This window comes from Glycine soja, chromosome 20, assembly GCF_004193775.1.
Source record: "Glycine soja cultivar W05 chromosome 20, ASM419377v2, whole genome shotgun sequence".
NCBI lineage: Eukaryota > Viridiplantae > Streptophyta > Magnoliopsida > Fabales > Fabaceae > Glycine > Glycine soja.
In genome coordinates this window covers 35,930,542-35,951,432 of record NC_041021.1, presented here as the reverse complement: position 1 = coordinate 35,951,432, position 20,891 = coordinate 35,930,542, and the positions used below count along the sequence as shown (strand labels likewise).

The 20,891-nt window shown below is 28.4% G+C and overlaps 1 pseudogene; it reads left to right on the top strand.

The window, feature by feature from the left end:
• Positions 1–3,377: 3,377 nt before the first annotated feature.
• On the top strand, positions 3,378–10,775 carry LOC114401747 (annotated as a pseudogene).
• Positions 10,776–20,891: the final 10,116 nt, after the last annotated feature.

Genomic DNA, 20,891 nt, shown 5'->3' with positions numbered 1-20,891 from the left:
GATTTGTGAATATATGATAATTTTGGATTATCTAATAATTTCTTTAAATTTTATTATTAACATGTCTTAACATAAGTTAGCAATTGTTGCCAACAATCTAATTAGGTACAATTGTTTACTGCTCACATGCATTCCCCTGTCCTCAAATGACCAAGTAAAGATGCCAACAATCTCATTAAGTACAGTTATTGATCACATGATTCCTCTACCCTCATGTGACCAAGTAAAGACGCAACAGGCCTTAATCAAAATGCAAGGGTGGAAAAAGAGAAGTGGTCTTGTGGTGGAATGCTTATGCAGGAAAATTCTTTCTTTCTGCAGGTGGTAGCAGAAATTTATCATCGAATTCAATTATTTAGATACAAGAAGAGTGTTGATGTCCTATCTAATACTAACTCGATTATATTTATAAGAAACAATTGATAGTACAAAATACCAAAGGTAGTGTTATATTTCTTCATAGTCTTGCATTCAATGGAGTAGAAGTAAAAAAAAAATCATATTCACAAAAGAAAAGAGGTAAGAATTCAACAACAGCGAAAAAAGAAATAGAATTTCGACATAAATCCAGTGGAAGAAGAACTACTTGTCAAACCAACCACAAAAAGAACGCCTTTGACAATTTTAGTCTTGCTCTAATATAAATGGTCCAAGCAATGAAGGTTAAACATTTTTTTTACATAGTAGTGAAGGTTATAAACTTTACACCTCAAATAACTTGAGGATTATTTAACTCAATATCACTACAATTCCAAGGTTTGCTAAAAAAAATTCACCATTGTATTTATATTTAGGGTGAGTTTGGTTGTCCCGAAGCGAAAAAAATAAAAATAATTAAAAAGAGATATTTAAATTAAAATAAAGATAAAAATGTGAAAGACTTACACTGTATTTTGAAAATTTACTCTTTAATAGTAAATTCTTCCTCACAACCAAGCAGGCACTTAGCCTAAATAATTTATGTAGTAATGATGTAAATATTTTTTACTTTCTCATCTTATCACAAATTGATATATTTGATAAATTTGGTGGCCAATGCTTTAGAAATTTAGATGCTTGTATTTGGTGGCAGATTTCTAATCATATCATATTATTGTACAACCATATACACAACACAGGATTGATCATATTTTCAAATTCATTCTTTATATAATTTTTTTTTCTCATACTTTTATCCACGAATTGATTTTAAATGGATAATTTTTTTTCTAAATTACTAAATGGGGTAAATTTTAAATAAATATCCAGAAATAAATAAGTCATAAGATATCCCACAACTTCTAAGTTCAAAATCGTAAATCATTTTACAAATTTTTTTCCTTTTTTATTGAAGTCATAAAAAAATTTACGAATTCTTAATTTTTTTTTAATTTGACTTTGAAGTCATAAATTATTTACAACTTTAAAGTCATAAATTATTTATGATTTTAAAATCGTCAATAATTTTATTTAAATTAATATTTTTATTTTTAATTTTAGTTTTATTTACTATTTTTATATTTTTATTTTTTTGTATATTATTTTATTTAATATTTTCTATATTTTTTTTCCTAATTGTAATACATTCCAACGAGTTCTACTCTAAAGTCCTATATATAACCATAGTTTCATTTTATTAGTACTTCATTTATATAAAATTGTTAAATAAAACTATAAACAATATACAAAGTCGTATATTTTTATTATTTAAATCCATATTTTTATTTTTAGTTTTATTGAATATTTTCTATATTTTTTATTTTTTATTTAATACTTTTTATATTATTTTATTTAATATATTTTTTTATAAATGAAGCACTAATCAAATGAAGCCCTGACTATGTGTACAACTTTAAAGTTGAACTTGTTGGAATGTATTACAATCAGAAAAAAAATCCTTAACATTAGAAAACGAATATAAAAAATATTAAATAAAATAAAAAAAAATAAAAAAAAAGGTTTTAAATAAAACAATATATAAAATATAGAAAATATTAAGTAAAAATAATATACAATAAAAAATATTAAATATAATAATAAAACTAAAACTAAAAATATTAATTTAAATAAAATTATTTACGACTTGAAAATCATAAATAATTTACTACTTTAAAGTCGAATTAAAAAAATTAAGAAGTGATAAATTTTTTTATAACTTTGATGAAATAACCTGTGATTTACTCATTTTTAAGTATTTATTTAAAATTTATCACATTTAATAATTTAGATAAAAAATTATCCCTAAAGTATTATTTGCCCTACTTTTATCTATACCCGTGCTTTGCACTGGCACATGTCCAATATTTTGAATAAAAAAATGTAAATAACAAAAGAGGATAGAGAAAATGCAGAATACAATGACAAAAAATGTCAGTCATACCTGTCTAACCTTTAGACAGATTTTATATAATTATATATAATTAAAATTATTATTTCTAATATGCTAAACGTATATGAGTTTAGTAATTATTGTTGAAATAAAATTTCTGTATTTATTTATTCTTCCTGTATGAAGAGGAAGAAGAGTTACGCTAGAGAGAAGGATTGAATTTTTGGGTTCAAACATATCAACATCTTGTTATTAATTATTTTAATGATTTGCTCAATATAAATTGTTGGATGTCATTTACCGAATTACAGTTATAATTGCTGCAGCAGAGAGTTTTGTAGAGTTATTAACGGGGAAGGGAATGTGTGTTTTGCAATTTGCAGGGTGCAAAAGAAAAAAAAAAGGCAAATTAATAATAATAATAATAATAATAATAATAATAATAATAATAATAATAAAACAATATTGTATGAAAAAAATCTTATCCAAAATCACAACTCACAAGAATAATTTCAAATTAAATTAAAAAGGAAGAATTTCAAATCAGCCATCAGATCGATTATCAATTTTCAAGAAAAAGAGACCCAATAGACTCAGACGGCACGTTTTGGTCCCAAAATGACTCAGACAGCATGCGGGAGTGATACCAAATTGTCGGCACGTAGTCATTAATGTTTCTTACTTGAGTCATTTAATTCAGGATTTAAATTTGGAATTGATATTAAATATGAAATAAATTATATTTAAAAAATAATATTCATCTTATATATTTTGTGTATATTTATACTTTTCTGTCAGGTTCTTAAGTAAATATTTTATTTAATAATATGATAAAAAAGATTAAATAATCATACTGGTCATTTAAATTATTTATTTAATTTAAAATGATTTTTTATTTTTAAAACATTTATTTTAATTTTTTTATATTATTTAGAATACATTTATTTTTAAAATTATTCATTTTAGTTATTTAAATTATGAGTGACAAAATGGTTTTCATTTTAATTTTTATTAATTAATTAATAGATAACCCAAACAAAGATTGTAGTGTAGCGTAGGTGCTGTTGCCATTTCCACTCCTAGCTAGAGAGAAGGTTCTATTGCGCGTGGGATTAATGGAAGGGGTGAAGCAGCTTGCGTACAACACTGCGGTGAAGCTAATTCTGGTTGCACTCGAACGCAACTTTCTCCCTGACTTTGTTTGCGCGCTTGATGGCGGCTATTATCCTTGGCTCCGGTTTCAAACCATCCTCCCAACTTCAACTCTCCGATCTCCTTCATTTTGCGCATTGTACTCTCTCTCTCTTAATCAACAAATGTTAGAATTATACTTTTGTTATGAGTCGAATACGTAACCTTTTTTTCTTTTTCCAAAATCATTTAACTCACCTTATCTCGCCCTACTCTTTCTCTCTTAAGGATTTGTTTGAGTAAGTTCTCTCTATATACTTTTAAGAAGAAAAAATAAAATAACTTTTTTAATAAGTTAAAATCATCAACTATAATTTATAGATGTATTTTTATCTTTAAATATATTATACGAGAGAATTTCTATAAATTAATTATAGAAAAAATTATTTTAATAGAAAAATTCATTTCATTTTCTTAAAAGGATTTGTGTAGAAGTTGATCCATTTAAATCAGTCCTTAATTACCTTCATATTCTCACTTTTCTTTTTTAATTTTGAACGTATCGATATATTATAAGTCTCAATTAAATATCTGATTAAAAAATTATGATCTAAATTTATCAAGACTTTCTTGTTTAATTTCAAGCAACTCAATATATTATGCACCGCAATCAGATATTCATATCGAATTTCCAACATTTTAATCTATTATGAAGCTAATAAGTACCATATTTCAGTTATTTTTTGGGATTAAAATGTTACCACTTCTCTTTCAATTAATACTGTAAAATTTCAGTTAATTCTTCCCTATTTTGAGCATAACTAAATCATAGCTTAATGTTTTTTATATTTTAGAAAGTAGAGGAAGGAATTGGTATTGCAAGATAATAATTTAGAATTATTTATTTAAAAATAATTATAACTGAACATTAATACAATATCAATTCATGTCTTGTACTCTTTCAGCTCTACAACAAATGTCCATAGCAATCGACACTGATGAGCCAAATTCTCAATTAACTTTATGAATTACCAACCGCTTTCTTCGAGTTGGTGCTCGGAAACAAACTCAACTACAGGTACTTTTAAAAATTTTGCTCACATTGAAAAATTAATTTTAGCTATATGTTTTGAATTTTGCCCAAGCTTTTTTTGTTTTGGCTTAATAACATTTTAAAATTAAACTCGAAATAATTTTAGCTTAAAAGTTCCTTTGATTAACGGACACTCACACTAAGCTCATGTCTCACCACTACATATGACTCACACCCTTGAGCTAGGATCACCAGATAGAAGAAGGGGATGACAATATCATTCAACTGTTTATGTTTTTATGGTTTTTAAAACATGTTTTGGATAAAAAATCAAAACTCAATAGATTTTCGACGAGAAATTGATTTTGATCGAGTAGCATGGAATTACTTTAAAGAACAGATTTTAAAGCCAAAAAGCAAAAAGGAAATCAAATAGGCCCTTAGTCTTTACATCAAGATCAACCTACAAGGGTGTATAGGATGAATGGTGGGCAATGGGAACAACCTTGCCATTGCTCACTTGATTAGCTAAAGCAGGTTTCCTGTACTGATTAAGTTTTGTGTAACAGAATTGTAAAGATTCATTATAAACAAGTCATTTTCTGTTGCAAATTGAATATATGAGGGATGTAATTTGTTGGCAATATAAATTACTGACAGGTAAGTGTGCATGAAAGAAAAATGGTAAAATACACACAAACACAACCTTATGGCTAATATAACATTCGTATATGCATGAACTGATGCAATTGCTATTTCCCTTCTGCCGCTATGACACTGGATGATGCTGAAGAAGCAATGTTGAAACTGTACTGCGAGAGATCAAATTTGAAAGATGGTCATACAGTACTTGATTTGGGATGACTGCAGGGTTACAGGGATCAGCTAGTCCACAACTCAAAAGGCTTATTGGGGAAAAGTGCCGGTAAGTTGTTTGATATCCCATTGTTTGCTCAAAGCATTATGTATGTCATATGGTTAACAAAAATCTTAATAACAGATGACACTTAATAGGAACCAATATTTAGCTTGCAAATTAAATTAAACTAGACTTTCAACCCGTTGTATGGATTTTTTTAAAATTATATATATATATATATATATATATATATATATATCATTTTATATTTATTTATATAAATAAAAACAACAATTTTTAAATATTTAGTACTATGTTAAACATAATTATATTGTTAATTAGAAAGTTGATTAATTATATTTTTAATTGAGTTAATTTTATCTTAAAAATTAAGTATATTAAAATTTATTATAATTTTTTGTTCATTCAAGTAATAATGGTGATGCAATATCTTTTAAAAAATAAATGTACATAAATAAAATTATCCATTTTAAATATTTATAGTAGTGACACAAATATATAAATATTAAAATTAAAAAATAATATTAAATATTATATTTTTAATGAACTCGTGTTCTCTTTAAATTTATTAAGTCAGTTGAATTTTATTCTAACTTATTTTTTCTTCGGGTAATAATATTAATACAATACCAATATGAAACATAGAAGTTAAAGAATAATAAATATAATATATATATATATATATATAATGTATAATATTTATTTAAATTTGAGTGTACATTTATGATAAAAATTTAAATATTTTTTAAATTTATTGAAATAGTATGAATTCTATTAAATAGATATGATCATTAATTATTTTTACAACTATAATTTTACTTATTTTGAATATATTAATTTTGTGTAATATTTTTAAAGTTTTGAAGTTTGAATTAATTAACCCCCATTATGACGGAATATAAATTGAATAGTTTTGATTTAATATTAATAATTATTATTATTATTATTTATTTTCCCTTAATTTTAGTTTTATTTTCATTGCTTACTAATTTCCAAAAGTTATTTATAAAAATAATTATACGTTTCAAAATTTAAATATTATTGTTTACATATTTATTAACTTATTAAAAATGTCACCAATTATTTGTATTTATTATTAATCTTTAATATGTTACTAACTATTACATTCTATTGTTTCTTTGTAATAATAATTACATTGTTACATACATTAGCTATTTTAAATTAATGATATTTAATTTATGTTTATTATCCTTTATGGTTTAAATATATAAGGGTATTAAGTTATAGCTTCTTATGATTGACCTTTATAAATAATTGTTATATTATTATTGTTATTGCTATTAATATTTATATTATTCTGTAATATTTATTATCAATTTAATTATTTAAATTATTTATTGTATGTTTTAGCATATATTTCAAAACTGAAAATATTATTATTAAATTGATTGTGTTAATGATAGTTATTAAATTATTTACAGTGATAACATGTATTTTAAAAAAATAAATTAGCCAATTGATAGTTAAAAATTATCATTCATATCATTCGACAATTGATTTGAGAAGGAAAAATAAAAATTTGTAGTGGAATTATTCAAAATATGATTGATAAAAAAAAAAATCACAATAATAGAATCTTTTCATGTCTTGTTGAACAAATATAATGTAAAAGTAAGATTTCTAATACAATAAGTATAGAAGAAAAAACATGAAACATATATATAAAAAACCTGAATAATAATAATAATTAAAACTTATAATAACATAACACTAGAATGAAGAAGAAGAAAAAACAGAAGTCATTCTTGCAAAGAAAAAAGAAAAAATAATGAAAGACAAAGGAAAAGATGATATTGATTCAAATATTTAGTTAATTTCACAAAAATTATTTAGAGAAACAATTAGATATAGAATCAAAATATAAATATAAAAAACACTAAAAATAAAAATTTTAACAATTTTTTATCAATGATGAATATAGATCCACATTATACCTTACTAATCTAAAAAAATTAAAATTTGATTTTTGACGAATGGCATGTTCAAAGTATCCTTTCATACATAAAAATGAAGAATAAAAGAAATAATATTATATCAAAACATATAATAACATAACAATAAAATAAAGAAAAGAAAAATAACGGGAGTGATACTTGCAAAGAAAAAAATAATGATAAAAGACAAAGAATAAAATGACATATCTGGTCAAATATAATTTCTAATTTCCACTTTCCATTCCTCTCAAGATGTAGTGGATAAATTATTCATATAAGAACATTCTAATAAAAATATAATATTGGTTAAAATATTTATTCAATCTCACAAAAATCATTCAAAGAAATAGTTAGGCCTAAAATCATTATATAAATATAAATAACATTGAAAATAAAAATTTAAACAGATGAATTTTTATCAATTATGAATATAGATCCACCTTATATTTTACTGATCTAAAAGAGATAAATTCTCAATCTTGACTATGATCAATAACACATTCAAGTATCATTTTTCATACATAAAAATAAAGATAAAGAATGAAAGAAATAATATTATAGTAATGAAAAAAGAAGAAGAAGAAGAAGAAGAATATAGAAAACACACTCAAAAAAAAAAGGGTGGATATTTACAACTTTTTGAAGTAGAGATTATATAAAAAATGAAACCATCAATTTGATAATGAACGGTGAAAAAGGTAATACAATTTTAATTATAATCAATGACTATAAATATTGTTAATTTTAAAAATAATTTCATTATTAAAAGCTTTAAATAATAGTAAATTTTTATAAAGCTAGAACCAAGTGAAAAAAAACATAAACAAATAATATATTATACTATTTTAATATATAATAATAATAATATCTACTATATTATTATATATAATAATAATGTCTTAAACAGTTTTAATATATATTATTTTACAATATATAATATTATAAATATTTTTGGTTATTTTGTGAAATATATACCTCAATGTACCTATTTTGAAAAAATTAAGCATAATCAAATATTATTTAATTTACTATTAATGTCAAAATTATTATTTAAAATAGTATCAAAATTATATAATTAGGGTTAATACATTTAAATGACTATGGATGAACTTAATTGAAAATTATATTTCACAAATAAGTTAACTTAGAGTTTAGATTAATTTTTGTATTTACATAAAATTCAATCTTAAAACTCATTCATGTATATATTACGATTTCCTATTAATCTTATTTAATATGATTCAATAATATTTTAATTAAATTTTATTGGTATTCATTGTGTAACTTAGATGTGATATTAAAATAATTTAAAATATAATTAACTTTTTTATCATTGAACAAAAATTTATTTTAGAAAACATAATTTAAAATTAAAAAATATTTTTAACTTTATCATATGATAAATTTTATAACATATAGCTATTTTTATATAAAAGTGAACCCAATAATATTTATTATTTAATTATTACATTTATAGTTTTTTTAAAATAGTTTATAAAATATATTTTACAATAAAAATAGTGTAAAAATTATTATATTTATATTAATTGTTAGTCTTCTATCATTAATTTATATTTATCTAATTAGTTCTAATTTAAATAATTAACATTGAATATAAATATTAATAATTTTATTTTAAAATTTATATATATATATATATATATATATATATGATTTTATATTTTTTATTTTCATATTATATTATATTATTTTATAACTTTAAAGTCATGAATTTAATTTATTATTTTTCTAGAAATATATTTTAAAGTAACTAATTATAAAAATAAATAAATTTTTACATAGATAGTAATATTAAATTAGTTAAAATTTTATGTTTATTTTATTTAATAATTTTTCCTATGTAAAATTAAATATTACTAATAATTTAGTTTGTTATTGATATGAGAAGTTATTAATTTTATTAAAATATATCAATCATTATTGATCCCTGTTACTTTGAATTAATACAGTGATACAAAAGTTAAATGCTCTCTTCTCTTCAAAACACTAATGTTGCTTGATGTGACAGCGTGGTATCCAGAAACTTAGTTTTTATATATCATAAATAAATAATGCATGATGATCAAATTCACATTCTTCTGCTGCTCTCTTGTCAGGGATCTTCATCTGCAAAATGTGAATATTATAGTTGCTGATATTACCACGTTTGAAATGGAGGCTTCTTAGGACAGAATATTTTCCATAGAAATGTTTTAGGTTAGAATTTGTGAACAAATAATTAGTGTTGAAGCCACGTTTTCTTTAATTTTAAAGTCAGTTTTGACCTTGATGCAGCATATGAAGAACTATAAAGATCTTCTCAAGAAGATATCCAAATGGATGAAAGAGGATAGCCTTTTATTTGTTCATATCACGTGCCACAAAGCATTTACCTACCACTTTGAGGTGAGCCGAACATAACGCTGTTAAACAATTTGGCCATCATGATTTGTTGGTTGTTTTGTTTATGGTATTAGTCAATATCTTAACAATGAGTAGTGAGTTTTTAACTTTTCATAGATACAATTCATTTACCCACTGGCTACTTCTTCCTGAAGGACAAAAATGAAGATGACTGGATTAGAAGATACTTCTTTGCTGGAGCAACTGTGCCTTCAGCAAATCTACTTCTTTATTTCCAAGTAAGTTTGCTTTGCTATGATACTTATGCTAGCTTTGTTATTACCTGATGGTATTTCAGAGTCCTATCAAATTTTGCTATGTTCTTAAAGATAAAGATGAAGGAAAATTCTATAGGAAAAAAGTATTGCTTTTCTCGATGAAAGAAACAAAAAATACAAGAGCAGAAGTACCTGCTATATTTTGGTTTAATTACCAAAAGGGTGTAATTTTTTTTGAAAAAATTACAGATATGGGTAGATTTCAAATAAATTACCGAAATAGGTATATTGTGTTCTTAAAGACGATTTCATATGAAGTTTGTAAGGAAGAGGTTTGTTTTTTTTTTAAAGACAATAGACCCATTTCGGCAATTTATTTGAAATCTACCCGTATTAGTAATTTTTTTTTAAAATTGCACCATTTTGGTAATTAAGCCGCTATATTTTTGTGTAACACCTTTATATTGCATCCAGATTTAGCTCACCTGTAACTGACTTCTTTGGCCATGTATGCAGGATGACGTTACAGTCATCAACCATTGACTAGTAAATGGGAAACACTCCACACAGACCAAGTTAGAATCATTTAAATTGCCCAATGATTTTACAGCAATCTTGTGATATTCCATGAATAGTTTATTTGTTTCCAAGGCAAGTTTGAACTGTACTACTTAAGACGAAATGGATTTATGTTGTAATGAAAAATGGCTCAAAAGAATGGACCAGAAAGTGACATACATCAAGCCAATTATGGAATCAACGTATGGCAAGGATTCAGCTACCAAGTGGACTGCCTATTGGAGAGCATTCTTCATAGTTGGAAAGGAATTTTTGGCTTACAATAACGGTGAAGAATGGATGATTGCACACTTTCTTTTCAAAAAAAAAAAAAAAAAAAGGCGAAACCTAATCTTCTAATTTGACTATTTAAGAATGACGTTAAAAGAAGGTGCTAAAGGAGGTTACACCCTTCAATGATGTTGTATACTTTTATGAGTTAACGAGTACGATATCCGTGCAGACACGGGTGCCTCCGACCACTTTCGTATGTTTTATAAACAAATACATATTCAGTTTATTAAGATGATTATTTTTTAAGGAATCAATATTAAAAGGAATTCATTTTTCCTAGAAATAATAATTTTTGTGTTCAGTAAGAATATAACAATAAAATGAAAAATTTTAGGTAGAAATAAATACGATTCAAATTTGTATATTATAAAACAGGATAAAATTTGGATATGGTTTTTATACTTTTAACTAGACTTATTTTAGTTTTTATAGTTTTAAATTTACCAATTTAGTCTCTATGCTTTAAAAAAAATAAATGAATACAGTCACTACACATTGACAATTGATGGACCAAATAAGGACTAACTTCACATATTTTAAAATAAAGGGATTAAGACCACCTATTTATTTAAAGTTAGCAATCAAATAGATTTGATTTGAAGTTACACGGGCTCAAATCAAATTTGATTAAAAATATAAAGTATAAAAATATATTTTAACCTAAAGTACATTTACTATGTAAAATAGGAATAATCATAGATGAATTTCAAATTTAGTATATTATAAGCAACAACACAAAGAGAATAAACTGTTTTGTATATAATAATATTGTGTTATATGCAATTGATTTTTTTAAAAAATAAATTGATCTAATAAATACATGTGAATGTATTAAAATATTTTTTTATTTAGAAAGCAAATTAAAATAAAAATAAGATAATTAAAAGACTAAAATGTATTTTAATCTTATCCAAATATATAATTATTTAAAACAAAAAATATATAAGTAATGATTATGAATAGACATAACAATGGAACAAGACAACATTATGTCATTCTTTGTCCCATCCTCACTCAATAAAATTAAAATAAAATAAAATAAATAAAAGATATTTTAATTTTATCAAAATATGTAAATATTTAACACAAACATAAGTGATTATTGTAAATAGACATATCAAAATGGCAGGATGAGGATGAATATGTTGTTTCTCATCCTAGTTCGCATCCCCACTCCCGTCTCCATCAATGATTTTTGTTGGGGATAAAAAAAAGTTATACTCGGCTCCATCATTGTCCTATAAAAATGACTACTATTTTAAAACAATATATTTGTAAATATATTTTGTCTAATTTTAAATTTAAAAATAATATTGGATATCATTAAATTAAATAAATCATAAATATACAATGATTCATAACATAAACTCAACCCATTATAATAAATAAAAAATGTCAAGTCTAAGAAAAATATTAAATATATTTTGAGAAAACATAATTAATTGCTTAAACCTTTTGAAAATGAAAAAAGAGTATGATAATTCAAATAGAAAAAATATGATATTTGTGATTTCTACTGTAAAGTTAAACCTAATTTAAATTATGATATTATTGACAAAGTAATTTTTTTTACTGTTGTATTTATATTTAGGGTGAGTTTGATGGTGTGAAAGATAAAAGAAATGAGAACAAATATTTTAAATTAAAATAGAAATAAAAAAGTGTGGGATGATACTAATTTTTGAAAATTTACTCTTGAATGGTAAATTCTTCCCCCACAACCTAATAAGCACTTAGAATAAATAATTCATGTAGCAATAGTGTAGAAGTTTTTTAGTTTTACATTCAATCACAAATTGGCATATTTAAAAATTTGGTGGCCGATGCTTTAGGTCAATATACCAGAGATATAGATGCTTGTATTTGGTAGCCGATTTCTCATCATATGATATTATTATACAAACATAGTACACCGTATATTATTGATTACATTTCAAATTCATTCTTGGTACATAGATTTTGTTTTTATTTTCTCATACTCTTATTTGTTGTTTACTGGTATCCCAACCCGGCTTTGCTAGGGTCTTCGTGTCTTTCGAAATATCAAGTTGGATACAAAACAAATATTAAAAAAATTAGAAGAATAATTGAATGTAACTTATTAAATTATTTGAAACACCTCTCTACATATAATATTTTTAGTAAATAAATATGCTGTTTTCTTTATAAAAAATTAACACTTTTTAATTTGTTCTTGACTCTTGAAGTTGTTACATAACGTTAACCTTAGCACATGACATACATTTAGTTATAGGTTTGTGATATTTTTTTATTTCATTTGAAGTTGTTATAAATTGAATAAAAAAATTATATTTAAAAACTTGAAAATAATGTAAATTTTGATAAATTTAAATATTTTTGTAATTGTAAAGAAAACTCATTTTTTTTAATTTTAGTATTTAAATTTTATAAATAATATTTTGAATGATTTAAAATATAGACGTTAACTAAATTGCTTAGAATAAAATCTTTCGATATACAATTTTCATTATCACTTGTATAGGGTGTTTAGTAGTATCTTTTACATGTGAAAGTAATACTAACTATTAATTTTTCTAATGTAGGTATTTTTCTCTTTAACATAATCATGCAAGAAGTAGGGAGGATGTGTTGCTCTTCACCAAGGCCAAACCGTCCAAAGTCAGAGTTGTAGCTAATATTCTGGCAAACTTTTGTGCAGCCCCGGGGATGAAAATAAGTTTGGAGAAATCTAAGGCTTTTGCTTCTAAAGGCTTTTGAAAGATTAGCAATATTTCTCATATTGCTTTTACTAATCACTTGGGGAAGTATGCTGCATGGGAGAGTTACTATTAGTAATTTTGACTTTCTCGTGGAGATGATTCAAAGCAAGTTGGCTTCCTGCTCAGTTATCACTTCTATTCCAACTTACCACTATGAAGTGCAGTGGCTTCCTCAGAAGACGTGTGATTCTCTGGATAGGGTGGCAAAAAGTTTTATTTGGAGCTGTACCATGGAGAAAAGAGTCCATCTTGTCAAATAGAACTCTATAGTTTAGAAGAGAAAAGAGGGAGTGCTTGGAACGCGCATTTCTAGACTCCTCCAGGATATATCTTTGTTGGGTAAGTTGTAATGGGATCTTATGAATCAGCCTGATAAATTATGGGTGCAGTTTGTTATGAATAAATATAATTTGGATGGCTCTTACTTGATAACCTCGTTGAAGAATGCTTATGGTTTTCGTAGGGCAGTGTAATTTGTGGATTGACCCTTGGCTGGAAAGAGAGCCTTAAGCTTCCAAGGTTTCTTTTGTCCACTTCAGGGATATGGATTTGAAGCTTTGTGATGCGGTCTTTTCCAACCTCTATGCTGTAATTCCGCCAGAAACAAAGCAGAAGATTATGGTAACTAATTTGAACGGTTCAATTCTTTTATGCTGTAATCCCGTCCCCGTCCCCGTGCTTCATAGATATACTTCTGCTTAATTATATTCGAGCACACTCCAGCTTAACATTGTCATGGCAAAAGCCATGGGAAAGTGGAACTTTGTGTTGTCCCCTGCATCACAGTAACCTCCAACCAAGTTTCCTTTCACATCAGTAGCGTCGTTTCCATCATTTAACCCTGAGTTCCCTCTCCATGGAATGCCATTGCTCTTGGGCAATCTCCCAGCTTCACCATCACAATTAATAGACAATTCAGATTTGAACTTCTTGGTTTTTTTTTTTTGCTTTTTTGTTTTTGTCAGCAAAAACACAATATCTTAGAACGAGGATACAAGAGGTGCTGCAATTTTGTGGATTAACATTGTTTAATTACTAGATTTAATTTATGATGATTAATATCAATTATGGAAATAAAATAATGGGTTGGACATCATTCGTGCACAAATGAGAGGTATTTGCTTTCATTTGATGGTTTTAAAATTGTTGTCACATTAGATAATTTAAAAAAAAATACAACATTGTGAAGAAACCCTAACCACCAAGCAGAAAGTAATATCTCTCTCATTCCGTATTTGGTCTAGTATCACCATTATCCTCAACTATGTCATTTAGTTGTTTACAACCTTCGCATTCCACGTGTTTGATCTATTGCTTGTGTGAAAGTTGCCTTGTTTTTACATTGCTTTGTAGTTCATAGTCTTTAAGATTTTATTGTAGTTTGGTATTACATGAATTGCCTAGCACACACGAAACATGTGGACACAACGTTCGGTCTTACCATTTTATTACTACTTGTGTGATTTGATTAACTTGTCAATCCGTTAACAACATGGTGATTCTAGAGGTGGTGGTGTCATTGCTTTGTCATTGTCTTTGCGATTTTCTTCTTTGTTCAATAGCCCAATGTGGTGATGTGTCACTAGCTTGCCACCAAGCTCTTCTTTTTAATCCACCATTGACATTGTCTCATTGTAATCACCATTATCGTCGTCTCCACATGCATCCCCACCCAGAACTTTCAACAATAAAAAAAATAGGAGAGAAAATCATAAGATATAGAATATAAAAATTGAGAAAGATAATGAAATGAGAGATTCGGGTGAGGAAAAGACTTAGGGGTGGTTTGGTTAAGTTCAAATAAGAAGGAAGGGAGAATAAATTTTAAAAAAATTGTGTGGGTCTCACACCTCTTTTTATCTACTTTAATTCAAATATTTATTCTCTCTCATTTTTTTTCCCTTCTCTTCCACTCAACCAAACATACCCTTAGTTGGAGATGAAAGATTGGGAGAGAAATAAAATATTTTAAGAAAAAGAGGCAAGGGACCTTTATTAGCATCACTAAAATCAAGAGCTAGCATCGACCAAGCCAACGCTAACATTAAAAAATTAAAAATATATATTTTTCTTAGGAAATGACCAATGCTAATTTTCATTTGTTGTTAGTCTTTTTCAAATGGACAAATAACCAATGAAAACAAAATTATCAGAGAGCAAACACAAAATCTCTAATTTATCATGGATTGAAAAGAGTGATAGGGACAAAAAACAAATTTTTTGCTTTATCAGGGAGCAAAAACAAAGAAAAAATTTATTAAGAAGCAAACATAAAATTCAGATATTGATGTAATCTTACCCACCAAGGGTATTGGATAGAAGACTCCAAGAGGCTTGGGCTAGAGCTACTAAAGAAGGCCCTAGGGTTCTCATGAACCTTAGGGTAGATTTTTGAGCCCATGGGTCAAGGTTGGATCCATTCTTCTTTGTAAATGTTAGAATTGGTTTTTCCTTCTTTTGGGCCTTGTATTTTGGCCATTCTAGTAGTATAGGATTTTAGCTTTGTATTTCAGGGCATTTTGAGTAGTCTTTGTAATAGGGACTTTTTTTTTTTTTTATATTTTCATGTATTTTGGTATGGGGGTGAGCTTAGCTATTATAGGGGGTGTGTGTAGCTAAGCTCTAGCTTCTTTAAGAATCTTCTCAAGGAAGCTTCTCAAGGAGGTGAGCTTAGTTATTAGAGGGGTATGTGTAGCTAAGCTTTAGCTTCTCAAGGAAGTTTTCTCAAAGAAGCTTCTCAAGGAATTTTTCTCAAGAAAGCTTCTCAAGGAAGCTACCTAGTCTGTAAATAGAAGCATGTGTAACACTTGTTGTAACTTTGATGAATGAGAGTCTTGTGAGACACAACTCAAAGTTCAACTTCTCTCCCTTTTTCTTCCTTCAATTTCGTGCTCCCCCCTCTCTCTTTCTCTCCCTCTTTCTTTTCCTCCATTAAAGCATCCTCTTCAAGCTTCTTATCCAAGGCAATTCTTGGTGGTGAAGCTCCTTCTTCCTTGGCTTATTCCCTAGTGGATGGTGCCTCCCCTCTCCTCTTCTCCTTTGCCTTCCGCTGCATCTCCATGGTGAAAAATCACCATTGAAGGACCTCATTGAAGCTCAAAGATCCAGCCTCCATAGAAGCTCCACAAGCAAGCTTCCATCAGATATTTATTAGGGATCACAAACACATTTTAGCCAAACTAGTATTTAGCTTGGGCTAGGGCCATGGCCAACACTAACTTTTTTCACTTTCCCATTCAAATTTAATTTTAAAAAATGTTTAGAATGGACCATGAGTGACTCTACTATCTAATATTGTGTCAACTTGACTAATGTTATGTAATTAATTATTATAAAATAAAATAAAATACCACTTAAAAGGTTACATCCACTTGGCAGACTATTGAGATATTAGCAAGAGTACTAAATCGCTCAAGTAATAATAGTGAAGTAAAGTCGTCTCCACATGGACTTGTGCAATAATTGGATAATTAATAGTAAAAATATAGACTATTGAAATACAATAAATCACACTAGAAGGGGGGGTTGAATGTATTCAAAATATAAAACCTTTTGAAATGTAAGATGTTTATAATAAATAAGTTTATAAAACCCTCGTTCAGTGACTAAAAGTGATTGTCATCCAATGATGTATAAAAATTATATTTCCAATGAAAACCATGTGTGCAAAATGTATCAATAATAGACTTTGATATAATTTGGTAAGCTAAATTAAGAAGAGTAATAAAAGTACTTCGTTTTAATGAATTCACTCAACCTGAGCTACGTGTAGTTTTCCTTTACCAATCAGTGTTCCACTAATCAGACTTGATTATAACAAGAATTCTTTTCTACCACTTTTGGCTTATAAGTATTTTCAAGGTCACTACTAGCACAACCCTTAAACTCCCCTGAATCTAAAAACACACAAGTATTGTTTTGTTACTAAGCCACTCTTGGCTTTCACAAACATAAGTTTGATATAGAATTAGAGATTCTTTACAAGACTCAAAGAGTGAATTTACAATGAAGTTCTAATCTCTCATGAGTACTTTGTGTATCATAAAAGATGGACTCTCTTAAGCTTAGTGCATCTCTCAACAAATGCTTTTCTTTTCTCTTGTTTCTTGTTTCACTACTTTTGTTTTTTTTTTTAATTTTTTTCTTGTTCCTCAATCCTTGATGTCATATTTACAGGAAGAGAGAAAGGCTCATAATTGGATAATTAATAGTAAAAATATAGACTATTGAAATACAATAAATTGCACTAGAAGGGGGGTTGAATGTATTTAAAATATAAAACCTTTTTTAAATGTAAGATGTTTATAATAAACAAGTTTATAAAACCCTCGTTCAGGACTAAAAGTGATTGTTATCCAACGACGTATAAAAATTATTTTTCCAATGAAATCCTTGTGTGCAAAATGTATCAATAATAGACTTTGATATAATTTGGTAAGCTAAAGAAGAGTAGTAAAAATGCTTTGTTTTAATTAATTCACTCAACCTGAGCTACGTCTTATTCTCCTTTACTAACCAGTAAAGTGTTCCACTAATCAAAATTGATTATAACAAGTATTCCTTTTCGTCACTTCTGGCTTATAAGTATTCTCAAGGTCACTACTAGCACAACCCTTAAAATCCTCTGAATCTAAAAACACTCAAGTATTGTTTTGTCACCAAGCCACTCCTGACTTTCACAAACAGAAGTTTGAAATAGAATTAGAGATTCTTTACAACACTCAAAGAGTGAATTTACAATGAAGTTCTAACCTCTCACGAGTACTTTGTGTATCACAAAAGATGGACTCTCTTAAGCTTAGTGTATCTCTCAACAAATGCTTTTCTTTTCTCTTATTTCTTATTTCATGACTTTTTTTTTGTACCTTTTTCTCTTGTCCCTCAATCCTTGATGTCGTATTTATAGGAAGAGAGAGAGAGAGGCTCATAATTGTGGAGAATATCTTTGGGATTGAATAATATGATCGTTATCCTACTTGATCCTGTTTCTTGGAATAAGCAAATACTATGTCTTTCTGTCTTATATGATCAGAACTTTCCATATCTGTCATTCATAAGTCAATATGGATGCAATACTTGAATGGAATCCCTTTGGTTTGAAGCATGCACATGCTCAAAATTTGAGGGGCTTGCACCATTGGTGTCATGCCACACAGTCTAATTCCATGAAGTCCGAGCATCATCAACATTAAGCGCCTAGATGAGTTTTTGACCCTAGAATAGAGGTTTCCAGTTATGTGAGTGGTTGACTAGTTGTGTCTCCTGACCTCTGCTTGGAATTTCTTTGTTGAAGTAGAGCTTCAAGCCTCTCTTCTTCCCCTCATCATAAATGGGTAGCCTTGGGCATGTTCTATTAGGCATCATCTTGATGTCAGTGCATCTGCTGATGTGGAGTCCAGGGGGATAAGCAGTAGCTTGGTCAGGTATGTACATTTGCTTCAAAATGCCTCCTATTATGTCAAAATCCTATTTATAGGGTCTTAGGCATGCAGCGTTGGAGGGAATGAATCTAGTGCGAGGAGTCCAGATATGCACCTCCTTGGACCATTGGGTTTGAGGAGTGGGATTCTCCTTGGCAAGGTCCACGTTGATGGTTGCTATAGGCAAATTAAGCCTTGGAGCTTTAGCAAAAGGATCATTGAAAGTTATAACTTTCTTCTGCTTCTACTCTATTGGCACCGCTGATGGTTGAGTGGTTCTTGTGGTACCATTAGGCATCCAATAAGGACCCATCGTGACTAGGTTGGGATACACTAGTCTGTTCCATGAAGGGGCATTTGGAGCCACTAAGACATCTAGAGGCAGAGCCTCCTAAGTAGCTAATGGAGTATGGGCATTATCATACTTTGTCCATTAAGGTGGAGTCACTACCTCATGCTATCATTGGATGGATTCCAAATATGGGCACTGGAAGATCTCGCTCTTCTTGCAGTAGTTCTGTTGATTTCTTATAAAGAAGACCACGAGAAACTTTTTGTGAGTAATCTCTTCTCTTATTTGTTGTACTCATGGTCTCTAGTTTCGCTTCAATGTGGATCCAAGTATTGGAAACTTCGATGTGTTGATTGGAGAAAGAGACTTCTTGGAATGCACTAGTGGTGAGCTGGATGGTTGTGGAGTGGAAATTGGAGTTACCTCAATGTCGGACGAACTAGAGTCGTCAGAGGATGGCATTCTGATGGGTTCTTTTGGAGTCATGGACTTGCATCTAGCTTGTGTCTTCCTCTTCTTTGGAAAAGAAGAGAGGATGATTGGTTGATCAAGCTTTTGCTTCTTCTGGACAACAGGTACTTCTTACTCTACTTTGTGCTTCCTTGGGATTATCATAGGGCACTCGTCGTCTATTTCACTTATCCCTCAGCTTCTAAGCCTTAGAGGCATGCTCAGAGATTTGTCTTTGACTTCCCCTAACTAGAGTGGTCTATGGGGGAGTCTGCTGAGACTAGATGGGTCTAGACTCTGTATGTTTTTTCTTTGTCCGTTGCTCCTTGGTGATAAGCTCTTCTTCCTCCACTTGTTGTTGGGATTGCTTCTTGGTCTTGACCTTGCCTTTCTGCTCCCTGAGAATCATTTGTATCTTTTTATCAAGTTGTCTTCAGCAGCAACAATCTTGGCCAGGTTCTTCTGCCTTTTCTATTGGAAGTCATCTTGGTCTACTAGAGGAATAGGCTTGTCCCTCTTGATTTCTACCTTCATTGCTTTTAGTTTGACAACACTAAAGTGTAGTCGTTTGGCGATGAAAGTACCTTTACTAATGATGGACTGATTGGAGTCCTCATCCATTCTCTCAAAGATGTGAAAGAACTGGTGTTCCCAGAGGAGTTTGTTGATGATAACGGCATAGTAGATGTCATCCACTCCTCCTAGAGACTTCATGTTTCTTACAATATTGATGTAGACTTTGTGTGGAAGGTCAAAAGGGATCTCATCCATTAGATGGAAGAGCACAAATTTGTGTAGGTCAGATATAGAGTCTTTTAAGCCTACTTTATGCATGAAGCTCTTCTAAGTGATGTTGAACCAAACCTTGGTCATATCACACAGAAGGTTGTACTTAACCTTCTTTTTCCCATCTACCTCCTTGAGGTTTTTCCCATAGAGAGATTTTGGAACATGACTCTCATAAGTCTTCTCTCAATCTTCTTGGTATATTTTTCCTTCCTTGATGCACCCTGTGACTTGTGCAATGGACTCCATGGACAACACCACCTCCTTTCCAAGAACCTTAGACACAATGTTCTTCCAGTCCTTGAGTTTAGCATTCCTCCAGAACATCCTGACGAGTTTTTGGTATATCATTTATGGATCATCAAAATAACCATGGATGCCACAAAGCAGTAAAGTGCACTATATGTTGAGATCGAGTCCTT